At 39.5% G+C, this 13391-nt stretch overlaps 1 pseudogene; it reads right to left on the reverse strand.

Annotated features, from left to right (window-relative positions):
- Positions 1–8739: 8739 nt before the first annotated feature.
- Positions 8740–9568, reverse strand: LOC147458093 (uncharacterized; annotated as a pseudogene).
- Between the last annotated feature and the right edge of the window lie 3823 nt (positions 9569–13391).

Genomic DNA, 13391 nt, shown 5'->3' on the forward strand with positions numbered 1-13391 from the left:
AATAAGCGTTTAATTCTAATGATTTCCGTATGTGGGAAACATTCATCAGATGGTCACCTCCACACTTGTAACAGGGTCCTAGTGCTGGTCTTGGTCCCATTTGATTCGTCCTTTGTGGATAGGATGGTCTTTGTCCTGTTAACCCTCCATGATCTATGAACATCAATGTTCTTGCGTCCAAATTGTATCTCTCTTCATCAGAAGCACTTGTAATTGTTGGTATTCCAACATTCCCAATCATGCCCCATGGTTCTGGTTGTTTGGGTTCTTCTGGTGGGTAATACATAGTTGGAGACATGTGTGCACCAGATTCTTCATAATAGGCTTGAACAGGCACTAAGGCTTGTTCTTCCTGATTCTCTAAGGTTGGTGCCTATCTAATGCCCACTGGTCTTGCTCCTGGTAAAGGTGGTTGTTGTCCCAATACCGGTTGCGGTCTTTCTATCCCCATAGGTCCTGGTACACTTCCCGTTGGGTATCGAGGTACTGGATGTATCTGAGGTGGTGCTAATTGAGCAGGAGGTGCATATTGGCGCTCCCTTACATACCCTTTGTTGTAATATCACTCCTCTGTTGGATGATTTGTCCATTTTTGTTCAATAGCACACCATTTCAGTGTTTTTGGCAATGGTTTTTGGTATGGTGCCATCCATTTTAGAGCATCTTCTATCATTTGCTCTACATTTGGCATGGTTGTTGTTTGAACATTCTTTTTAGTGGTAGTCTCGCTCGCTACGGAGGAGGAGCTACTGGATGCAAAATCTGTATCCGCTGACACCTCTCCATAAACCGTACAGTTATCCACTAAGTACAATGCCTCTCTCGTTACTTGCTCGAAACTTGTACAAGCTTTCAAGTGCAAGTCCTTCTTGAGAGTGTCATTCCTCAGTCCCTCAATAAAGAGAACAGATAGTCTGTCATCTTGTGGTCGTTCGCGTACTGGACATCTCTCAATGTATTGTTTGAAGCGAAGTGAAGCTTCCTTCACTTTTTCGTGTTCTCTCTGTTTAAAAGCATATATTTGTGAGACCGTATTGTGCTTAATCCCTCGTTTTGAGAATTCCTCAACAAACTCTCTTAGAAAATGGTCAATGTCATGGAATCCCCCTATGTTCATTGGTTGAAACCATGTCAATGCAGTACCTTCTAGAGTAAGACCAAATCCCTCGTATTGTGTATGGAAATCTGTTATCTGCTCAGCTCTTAAGACTTGCTTAAAGAGTGACACATGTGCATACGGATCTCCTGAACCACCATACTTCTTTGGCATACACTTCGCTACTTGAGATGGTCTCATACGTCTATGATCTGCTACCAATCTCATTGCTCCTGTGTCTCGGCTAAAGCTTTCTCTAGCATCATGGACTTCATGGGTTACCCTTGTCGGTTCCTCTGTCCTGAATCTACTACTAGGAGGTAAATGTGATGGTTCCGCTTCAAACCTTGGACCTGGAGTGGTATAGGTGGGGATTGGAACTGCACTACCTCGTTTCGTCTCCATTGACTCTCTGGAATGTAATGATCCCATTGGTCCGAGCTTCGAGTCCCAAGGTTGATGAAAGAGTCAGCAACCTGAGTTCTTTGTCCTCCTGTTGTCCTAGAGTTTTGCACTCCAGTTGTTGGTGCTGGTCTATGTGAGCTAGAAGTAACATAATACTGATGTAGTGGTCCCCCAAAGTATGTATATCCTTCTAATTCTTTCTTGCCCATTGTTGAGTATTGCCTGCCATACTTATCGTAAGCAGCAATTTTCACTTCTGATCCCTCTGTGTAGGTAAAGACATAGAGTCTTTTTTTGTCTGTCAACTCTCCGATGTAGGGTTCTTCACATCTATAATAGAGATCTTGCTCCCCATTATTATATTTGTATAGCCCCACATAGATGTTATCAGTGTTGATCCTTGTAGTTTCATCCTCTCTTCTTAACCTCGCATTAGGGAAGTTCATTATTGGTGCTTTCTCCTCCAGTTCTTCATCTATTTTGGCTTTGGTGCCCATCAATCCCCACTTGTCCACAATGTTAGGGTTTAGGACTACCAAGTACATGGTACCCTCGTCATCTAGATATCTATCTCCGCTATAGCTCACAAGCACTAAGTCCTTGAACTCACTAGGTCTATCTTCTATCTTCACACAATAGCGGTCCATTCCATCTTTGTAGATCTTGGCACCTTGCTCATTGTCGTACTGGTATTTTATGAACAATAGCTTCATGGTGGCGGAAGGGTTTGATGATCCTACTGCCATATTTTCTCTGTTGTTCAGGTTCAAGGGTTCCAAGTTTTCGGTGAAAATCTCGTAAGATCTCTCCGAAGAAGTATCAGAGACACTTCCTTCAAAGATCGGCTCTAATGGTTGCACCCAACTTTGGTTTACACTTCCCTCGGTTGATATGACACTTGCTGGTTCCCCTTGTTTTGGTTGATTATTCCGGAGATTCCTGCCCGATCTCAAATTCATCAATTCCCCTAAAGAACTTTAACTTTTCCGTCTCGGCAATTTGTTTTCCCCAAGTTTTTGTGGTTAGAATTGATCCAAACTGACTGATACTTGGTCAATTGTTTAATCTTGTCAGTTGGACAACTTCTGTTTCATCAAGTGAGAATTTTGTTACTGTTATGCTGAAAAAGACATTATACGCGTATGATGTCTTTTTTCATAGATTTTGACTATTTTGGTTATGCTCACTCTCAGTGACCCCTTTATGCTCTGTTCACTCACAAAATTCAGTTTGAACTCTGTTTGAGCAAGTTATGGCTAATTTAGGCTTTTCTTGGCAATTTTCCGCTTTTGACTTGTTTTTTTGGGTCAATTGTGATCCAAATGGGATGAAACTTGAAATATAACCTCTAGACAGCTATTACAATGGATCTGTGTTAGCAAAGTATTAAAATATGTCCAAAATTAGGTCAAAGACATCATACGCGTATGATGTCTTTTTCATCAATTTGGGTCCAAACTTGATATTTATGCTTCCTATAGTGCCTGTAACAATCTTGTCTGGTCAGATATCAAAAATAAGCAGTGGACGTGCCAAAAGACATTATACGCGTATGATGTCTTTTGTCCCAGATTTTGACTATTTTTGGTTTTAAGCCTTCTCCAATGTTTATAATTGAGTTTCAAGTGTTTTTGTCAGGTTTGAATGTAAAAACAAGATTTGAATCCAAAATTTCCTATTCTTTGCGTTTCTTGGACTTCGACTTGTCTTTTTTGGGTTTCTTTGAGTGTTAATGCTCTTGTTTTAAGTTGATCTTAGGGTAAAACCCCCCTTCTAAACACTCTGGCAATATCAAATTTTCAATTTTAGTCTCTGTTTAGGTCCTAAGACATCATACGCGTATGATGTCTAAAGTTGCAGATTTCCAGTTTTTCAGCAACAATCAGTTACATAGAAAATTTTTCAGAACTTTGTTTATTGCATATTTCACTACCAAAGCGACTTTTTCAGTGATCTAACATGCAATCAAACACATCAAGCAAATAGAACACCAATTGATAGCTCTAGATCAGGATCAAATCAGGCCCTACCTAAGCTCTAGATAATGTGCTTTTTATGTCAACAACGACTTAAACACCATCAAAAACAATCTAATCTAAGCTAAACTAAAAATATTGTCAACACGGAAGACCCAGAAATACCCCACTTCCTAGTATCTCTCGAGACCTTCGGAGTCCACCACTCCTAGATCTTTTCTAACTAAAGTATACAAAGTAGTTTATACGACTCACCTCGTAGGATTAGTTTAAGGTCACCTACTTAGGGCTCTTGTCCCTGGCAACGGCGCCAAATGTTAAGACGGTTACGCCGCTAGCGGAAGCTAAATAGCGAGAACTCAACCAACAACAGAATTTGTCAGACGAGGACGGAGCTTGACCCGCAGGCGCATGGAAACAACTAGGTGGGTGTCAAATCACCTACTCGACCTTCTAATGACAATCACTACTAAGGAAATCAAATCTAAGTTCTAAAATACGCAAGTGACTGAAATCCGTACTACGAACGAATGCTATACGAAACAGGATCTAGAATCATTGAATCGATCTCAAACTCAAGGGGAAGTCTATACACTAGGTAAGAACAACACCCTAAAGACTTGAACTGCAAAATCAACCTATAACCACTCCGTGCGGCAAACGCGTATGAAGACAGGCCGAAAAATACAGTTGACCGAAACTTGACCCTGATGGTACTAATGCGTAGCTCTACTCGTTGTGGTTCTATAGATATGCTGCACGCTCTATTCCGACACACGAGTTGGAAGAAAACTCACACCGAAGCTCGTAGGAACTTACCACACATAGAAGCCGATAGCGCGCACTCTTGGTATCTGTGCGTAGCTCTCACCGTTGCTAACACGATGGCGGTGTCGCTTCTCCAATGGCGGCCCCGTAGCTCGTGTAGCAAGAAGATAAGACTCTCTCTCTCTCTCTCTCTCTCTCTCTCTCTCTCTCTCTCTCTCTCTCTCTCTCTCTCTCTCTCTCTCAGACACAGTCACGGCGCTCAAAAACTCACTTTGATTAATAATTGAATCTCCCTTTAGGTTACAAAACTTTGGCTTATATACCTCAGCCTTGGAGGTGAGAACATCTCTAATTATTTACATCAGCAGGTGAAATTACTTCGGGATTACAAGCTGGAAACTCAATTGAGTCCCGTTACTTAATGAATGGCTCAAATCAAAATTAATGTCGGAAAGACATTTATTACAATCAATGGTTACAAAATGATGGGTGTGAGCAAAAATGTGGGTGTGATCCTCTGCTGGCTCAACACCTTTTCTTCTAAAATCTGTAAGTTTTTTTCAAATTTGAAAAAATAATACCCTTTTGTATATATATTTCTGTAAGTTTTAAGAACTTTAAATACCCTTCTGTTGAACTCACATGATAGGTTACATTTTTATTAGGTGACCTCCCTGGGGTAAGAATGAAGCCCCATTCTAGTATATAATTAACAAAAGAATTTCTCAATCAGTAGGTGAATGTATAATCCAATGTTGGATAGCTTGCTACAGCCAAAAAAACTTTCCAAGAGAAGATAGAGTTCTTACCTGCATCCATCCAAACAAAACAACAAATATGTTAGCCTTGGATGTGTTTTACAAGTATCAATGGACTATACCAGTTGTTATCCATGTCCACGTTACAAAAAAAATTTAACTTACAAGCTTAGTACATAATATTTTTTTAAAAATGTTTTCTCTTTTTTATAAAAAAATTTCCCAAAGTTTCAAGTGAAAGGATATCATTTTGATTAGAAGGCCATCACCCCTTCTAATCCAAGTGTTCGAATCCCCCCTTTTTTTCATTACTTTCATCAGTTTTATCATTTATGAAAGCTCCACCAAATGAAGTTTATACAATAAGTTTTTTTTCAAAAAAAATCCATTTACAGTTCTCATAAAGTATTAAGTTTGTTTTTAAGCAGACGCCTATCATGATCAATGGACTCTAAAACAACCCACCATTTGTATATCATTTACCATATACTTCTCTTTAGCAATCCAAGTAGCAAGGAGCCCTGATAAAAGCCAGGCCTTGAGTCGAACTTCATAGGCCTTGAGTCGAACCATGAAGTTTAAGGAAAAAATATACCAAGCTTAAAGTGCTAGTACCACCTCAATACCCAAAGCTACAAAAGGAGCAACATCCGCCCAAGTGAATGTAGATATTGTAATGCTTATCCTAACCTGATAAATAAAGTAAAAGACCAAGTACTAAAATGGTGTGCAACAAGATCCAACACCCCTAAAAACCATTCAATATTAGTGTGTAGTAGGACAAAAAACACCACCACACATGGATATACCCATAGCCAACCAATATACAGGGCCTATTCAAGTCTTCTTATGATAGTGCTGAAAAAACCCTATACAAAAAGCGACAGTATCAAGTAAATCACAAGGCTTTTTGATGCTCAGTTAGCCCCCCTATTATGTCCGGTCAGACTACTTCTATGCTAAGAAAAGCAGTAGAAAAACCCCTAAAAAAACCAATGTTGTCGTAAAGCAGTCCCCCCCAAAAAAAACCCTGTTTTTTACACAGATTTTAAACGCCAACAACTGGTACATTATACCACGAAACCACCTCTCGAACAGTAACTAAGTGTTGTTAACAGCCACCCACAATCCAATGGAAGGGTCAATGCCATGCCAAAACACCAAAAAGTTCTTTTGAATGTAAAAAGTTCATTATTTACCCCGAATTTACCTCAAATCAGTAACTACGCAGTGTTAACAACAACCCAAAAACCACTGGAAGGGTCAAAGCCATGCCAAAACACCATCACCATATATACTCATTGACCATCAAGGGTCTTAACCAAGTTCTGTTCATAGCAAAATTCACATAAAGAACCACATTATCAAAACTAGCTATAGCATCATTCTCACAGTGAAATAGCCCCTTTAAAAAGTAGGTCTGCAAAGAAATATGCATGGGCAGAGTGGAAAACGTGAGTAGCTTGTGTTGCGAGCTCCATACTTCAGTGTAAAAAAGACACACGATTCTACTTAATGCAAGCAGAACAATAACCAAAGCTAAGTGAGGGGCAGAGTTGCACCCTCGCCTCTTTAAATAGAGGAAGGAGGAAGTCCGCTAATCCTGTGTAATGAGCAGTGCGCCATGAGTGGAGAGACCCCCTCCTGCGATAGTGAGGCCACCTACGAAGTGATATGAGAGAATTACCTAGCACCTTCACAGCCAGTATTACCCACAGCAGTATACCGCCCCTCTCTTTAATCAAAACGTGCTTGTATCTCAGAAGGGCCAAGTCCCATGGTGGAGCCCCAACCTAGTGAAACTTAGAAAGTATGTGTCCAATAAACTAGGACTTTTAAGTAATACGATATGTGTGTGTGTGTGTGTGTGTGTGTGTGTGTGTGTGTGTGTGTGTGTGTGTACATACACACACTCACTATAACAACTGGCAAATTGGGGAGGAGGGGCAGCAATGAAGGTGCTTAAAATTCAATAATTTTACAAGCACTTTAAGAAAGAGTATAGAAGTGTTTCTATAGTTATTTTTAAAAAATGATATATAAACTTGCATAAAAAAATAAACTTGCACTTTAAGAAAGAGTATAAAATGATATATAAACTTGCACTTTAAGAAAGAGTATAGAAGTGTTTCTATAGTTATTTTAAAAAAATGATATATAAACTTGCATAAATTATTAAAACTATCAATATTGGTTTCAAAAAAATACCCTTGAAAAGACAAAGCCAAATATATTTTCAAAAATTAAATTTTCATTAAATAAAAAAATATCCACCAAATTTACCTTGTTTTGTTGCATGGACTTAAATTGGTACATTTACCTTATGTAAACGTAGAGTAGAAAGTAAAAAGACTTTCCCTACCAAAGGCTTTTTATTTCATTTTCATTCCATACAATATTAGGCTTAACTTTTGGATTTATAATCTCCTTTCCCTTTACTTTTGCAATTTAGATTACAAGTTTTATAAGGGTTTTTTGAAGTCAACCAATGTGTGACACGTGGATGGTCTTTTTTTTCTTGAAAATTTTAAGCTCCATTATATATAGTATAGATATAGATATATGTGGAAGCTTCAAAAGTTCTTCATTTTCTAAGTTCAAGTATGAAATTGAGTCACCCTTAAAATTTGAGGGTTAGCTGTGCATATATTGAGAGAAAAAAAAAGAGTTCTTTTTTGCTTTCAAAATGCAAAGTAGAGCCACCTTCAAATGGCCTTCAAGATAAAAAAATCCTTCAAATTTGAGAATAGGAGTTTCTTTATCTTTATAACTTCCAATGGAAAAAATTGATAGATAAGTTTGACTTTTCAAAAGGTCTTTCATTTCATAGAAACTTACCCTTTGCTTTTGCATTATAAATATTACCCTTCACTTTTACAGTTTAGATTAGATGTTTTGTAAGGTTTTGTTTGAGCTAGTATGTGACCCGCGCGTTGCCGCAACTAGAAAATGCATGTCTTCTATTCTTACTACAAAGGTGAAAAATTATATAGATTCTATTTTTTTGCATGTATACACTCTTTTGCGTTTCAAGAAAATGATTCACAATATCTCTCTATGATTTATACATGGAAGAGTCAGTAAATATTCCTTTCATACCAAGCTTGGAAGGGTCTCACATGTTACGTAGGAGTTTATAGCCCTTATTCAATGGATCTAGGAGTGCTTTATAGCTAATAGAGAGAGAGAGAGAGAGAGAGAGAGAGAAAGAGAGATTAATATTTATATTCTCCTCCTCCTCCTCCCCTCTATTTAATTGAATATTTCTCTAGGTTGCTTGTAGTTGTTTAATTCTCTCTCTCTCTCTCTCTCTCTCTCTCTCTCTCTCTCTCTCTCTATATATATATATATATATATATATATATATATATATATATATATATATATATATATATTCAATTAAATAGAGGGGAGGAGGAGGAGGAGGAGGAGAATATAAATATTGAGGAGGAGAATCTCCCTCTCTCTCTCTCTCTCTCTCTCTCTCTCTCAAAATTTTTTTTAATACTAAATACCTTCATATTTTGTATGTTTCTTACCTTCTAATTTATAATTTAGAGGTAACGTTTCAAAATTTGTAGGTGACATTACACTTTTTTCTCAAGCTTTGCTCCCAAGTCATGAAGTCTCCAATGTTTATGGTGTTTGTCGTACACTGCAAAAAGAGAGAGAGAGAGAGATAGATAGATAGATAGATAGATAGATTGGATTATCGTCTACGGAGGTCATATATGACCTATGGGACCAAGAACACAACATTACAACGATTCATTCTCAGTGTGTGCTGATACATATCAGTTAAGGACTGAGGGTCCATCAAGAGGGTAGGGTAGGAGAAAACAAACAAAAACCTAAGGGTCGGCTGGGGGGAGAGCTGGTTTGGGATTTCGGAATTCCTGGATGATCGCTTTGCCACCTCGATAGATTGCCCATTTTCCTTGCTTACGCGCTTCATGCACCTTCTTAAGCTCACTCGCTTTACTCTTGAGTTGATTCATGGTCAATTCTTCTGCAATCCAAAGCTTGGTTTCTTTGAGAAGGCGGAACTGACGTAGAAATCTCACCCGCTCCTCTTTGTTCTTGAAGGTAAGAACACAATGCTCGGGACGCACATGACGATGTGTATCATTGATCCAAGAGACATTCTCTGACTTGATATTGATTGGCTCAATAATGTTGTTAAGTTTGATGATTGCCTCTTCAAGGGCGTCCTCAACAGTGCACCACTGCAAGGGGAGCCCACCGATGCGTACCTTGAGAGCATTATCTTCTTGAGATTTTTGTTCGGAGATTTCCTTTGTTACACACGTCTTTACTTGGGCAATGGTTGTGGAGTGAACTTGGCTAACCTTTGCCTCAACCTCCTTTACCTTGTCGGTGGTGAGGTCAGCCATAGACTTGAATTGTTCTTCTAATTTGCATAGGCGAGATTTGAGTTCAAAGTTTTCCTCCAAGACTCGATCAAGAGTTGCTTGCAACTGCGTGATGCGATCAAGTTTGCTAGGGGCTGCCAGCACTGTTGCAAAACTCGGTCTTGTTTTGGCGGGGGTCTTTGGAGTAGCCATCCCTGTGCTTGAGGGGATAAAAGCGAACCAACCACTGACTCTCAAATTCTAGAGGGAAAACCCTTTGAGAATGCTCAAGGCTTCAACCTTTGAAAAAGTTATGAACTTCAGAACTGTGAGAAGGCTTGAACTGTGTCGTGACCTGCAGATTTAACTGTGTCGAGTATCTTCTGGAGGGCACCACGACCTGCTGTACTTCGCAGGGCTGAAGCCGAAAACCAAAAACCAATGCCGGAAAAACCTCTCTAATGCCCAAGGCTACAACAACCTTTGAAAAGGTTTTTTTTTTTTTTTAGTGTATCAGGACCTGCAGACGCCTCCCCTGTCGAAAAACAACAGCGTAGAGTGGAAGCTCGTGTTGCGGGTGTGCTCGCCCCTGCAAGGGTGCACAATGCTTGGAATCTCTCCCTGCCGAAGGGCACCGCGGCCTGCTGTACTTCGCAGGGCTGAGTCCGGAACCCGGACTGAGGCCGTCCTCGCAGGGCTGGGGCAGAGCTTCGCACAGAGCTGCGTGGGCTGTTGAGGGGGGCTAGGCTAAAGCTTAACGCCTCCCCCAGGGCAGCCCTTCACCCAGGGGGGCTGAGGTAGACGATGTTGGTCTGCTCTAGTCTGCGCTAGGGTTACGGGAGAGAGAGAGAGAGAGAGAGAGAGAGAGAGAGAGAGAGAGAGAGAGAGAGAGAGAGAGAGAGAGAGAGAGAGAGAATCTAATTGTTTGAGAAAAAAAGAGAGCTACATAGGAACTTCCAACTCCATGATGAAGGAGAATCTAACCTTAAATAGATTTTCCGAGGATCTTCTTCACATCTTTGGCCAACATGGAAGACGATCGTGCCTATGTGTATCACATCTAAGAGATGCAATTTATCATGGACGTGTTGAAGATGTGTAGTGCCATCGCCACCGAATGAGCCATCTTGTGAGGAGTACCATCGCCACTTGGTTCCACTCACATAGAGCTTGTATGCTAAAAATGGATGATTCCAAGCCTTTAGAAGAGGTGAAAAGAAGCATATCTCATGTTTTCTCATTGGATGACTTATACATCAGACTCCACATTTTGGAGTCCATCAGATTGGCCCCTAACTTGATGTAGGAAGAGATTAAGAATGATTTATAGACATCGAAGCATGTTGTTGGGCGGCTAGCCTTCAAAGGATCATCTCCATACCCATCCCACATTCAAGCAAACCAATAGTTCAAGAAACCATTAATGTGTTAGCCATCATGCAAGGTGTAGATGAGGGAGAATTTTCCTCTTCACCATCATCATTAGATGTTGGATCCATGGCAACTTCAACAAATAATGTGTAAGACACTTTGACACCTTCCCCTCCCTACTAAAAGTCTCAAAGCTTTCATCTCTTGTAGCATTGATTTTGTGTATTCCAATGCTGGGAAAAGGGCTAGGTTTAGTGCAATCACACCTAGAAATGTATTTGAGTGTACGCTTAATGTAATCATATGTAGATTTTCTAAGTTTTTTGGAAAAAATATTTTCTAAGTTTTTGCTTTTAGAAAAACCTAGGTTTAATGTGATCCCACCTATAAATTCTAATTTGAAACTGAATGCCTACATTGAAGTTAATAGGGAAAAGCCTAGGCCTATTGTAATCCCACCCAATTTTTTTGAAATTTACCTTTAAATTATAATTTGAAGTTGAGAACACCTACAAAGTTCAAAGAAATTTAACACAAAAACCTAAAAATGTCAACATCTTACTCCGTCTTTCGTCGTTGTTAACATGCAATTGCTTGTCACCCATCCTAGATGTTCTCCCTATCATGGATTGGTCAACTTGGGCTTACTCGCCTTTGTTTGTGATTGGCTATGGCACCAACTGCTCTCTCTCTCTCTCTCTCTCTCTCTCTCTCTCTCTCTCTCTCACACACACACACACACACACACACACAGCGACTGCAAAAAATTGTGATCTCGTGTTCCCTCTCCCTCTCTCTCTCTCTCTCTCTCTCTCTCTCTCTCTCTCTCTCTCTCTCTCTCTCTCTCTCTCTCTCTCTCACACACACACACACACACACACACACACACACACACACAGCCTTGGGTGCACGCACAGGCTCGCTCAGCTAGATTGGAGTCTCTCACAATCGCAGTATAGGCTGAGATTTGAGTGCTATACACACACATAGCCAGCGGCCAATCACGTTGCTTCTCTCTCTCTCTCTCCTTCTCTCTCTCTCTCTCTCTCTCTCTCTCTCTCACACACACACACACACACACACACACACACACACACAACATGGACATGAACAAAGACACAAATAGTTGTTGCAGGTCGAGATTGGTATGAGACCTTCAAGTGTTGAGGTCGTCGAGCTGTAGTTATTTCATGGAGTTCCAAACGTGGACTGTTGTGCAAGTTATATTGGATGACACGTGGGAGGCCTCTCCTTGCTTGGAAAACTTAAGCTCCATTATATATGTAAGATTTACTTTAAAATTATTTCGATCAAGGAAAATAATTTTAAAGTAAATCTTACATATATAATGCAAGTTTTTCTAACTTTGGGACCAATTAGTAGGGATGAATTACAAATTAGAGGAGAGGCATTCAATCATGATCATATATGAAAATTAAGAAAATCAAACTTGAAAACCTTCAAATATGGTAATTTTTCTTCTAAAAGTTCTCATACAGAAAAGTTTTTTGTAGGATTGGCCCTTAATAGAAACAGCTAAATTTAGTAAAAATATTCAAATTTTAGATACAAATCTCCAAGATTTAGAGAAAAGTTTTAGGAAAATCATTGAAGAATCTTCAAATATAGTACATTTGCCTCTAAATTTTCTCATATGGACGTTTTCTAAGTATTTGGAAAAAAGCACTATATATCAAAGTGCTAAAAAAAAAACCTAGGTTAAGTGTAATCCCACCTATAAATTTTGAGGTTTACCTCTAGATTCCAGTTTGAACGTGAGAAAATCTACAAAGTTCGTAGAAATTAGCAGGATGAGCTACAGATCAAAAGGGAGGCATACAATCATCATCATACACACAAACTAAGAAATCCAAATATAAAAACCTTTAATTATAGTAAATTTGCCTCTTAAAGTTTATCATATTTAGGTTTTTCAATTTTTGATTTTTTGTGGGACTCCAAGAGCCCATCTGCACACTCCATATTCATAACATGGAAATCCAATGATATGGCAGACCCTTGAATTTCCAATGATAGAGATTTACCTCTAAATTCTAATTTGAAAGTGACAATGCCTACATTGAAGTTAATAGGGAAAAAGCTAGGCCTAGTGTAATCCCACCCAATTTTTTTGAAATTTACCTTTAAATTATAATTTGAAGTTGAGAACACCTACAAAGTTCAGAGAAATTTAACGCAAAAACCTTTAAAAAAGTCAACAGCTTACTCCGTCTTTCGTCGTTGTTAACATGCAATTGCTTGTCACCCATCCTAGATTTTCTCCCTATCATGGATTCGTCAACTTGGGCTTACTCGTCTTTGTTTGTGATTGGCTATGGCACCAACTGCTCTCTCTCTCTCTCTCTCTCTCTCTCTCTCACACACACACACACACACACACAAACACACACAGCGACTGCAAAAAATTATGATTTCGTGTTCCCTCTCTCTCTCTCTCTCTCTCTCTCACACACACACACACACACACACAGCCTTGGGTGCACGCATGGGTTCGCTCAGCTAGATTGGAGTCTCTCACAATCGCACTACAGGCTGAGATTTAAGTGTTATACACACACATAGCCAACGGCCAATCACGTTGCTTCTCTCTCTCTCTCTCTCTCTCTCTCTCTCTCTCTCTCTCTCTCTCAAACACACACACACA

The sequence above is a fragment of the Adiantum capillus-veneris genome, chromosome 5 (assembly GCF_014529385.1).
Source record: "Adiantum capillus-veneris isolate H3 chromosome 5, ASM1452938v2, whole genome shotgun sequence".
Classification (NCBI taxonomy): domain Eukaryota; kingdom Viridiplantae; phylum Streptophyta; class Polypodiopsida; order Polypodiales; family Pteridaceae; genus Adiantum; species Adiantum capillus-veneris.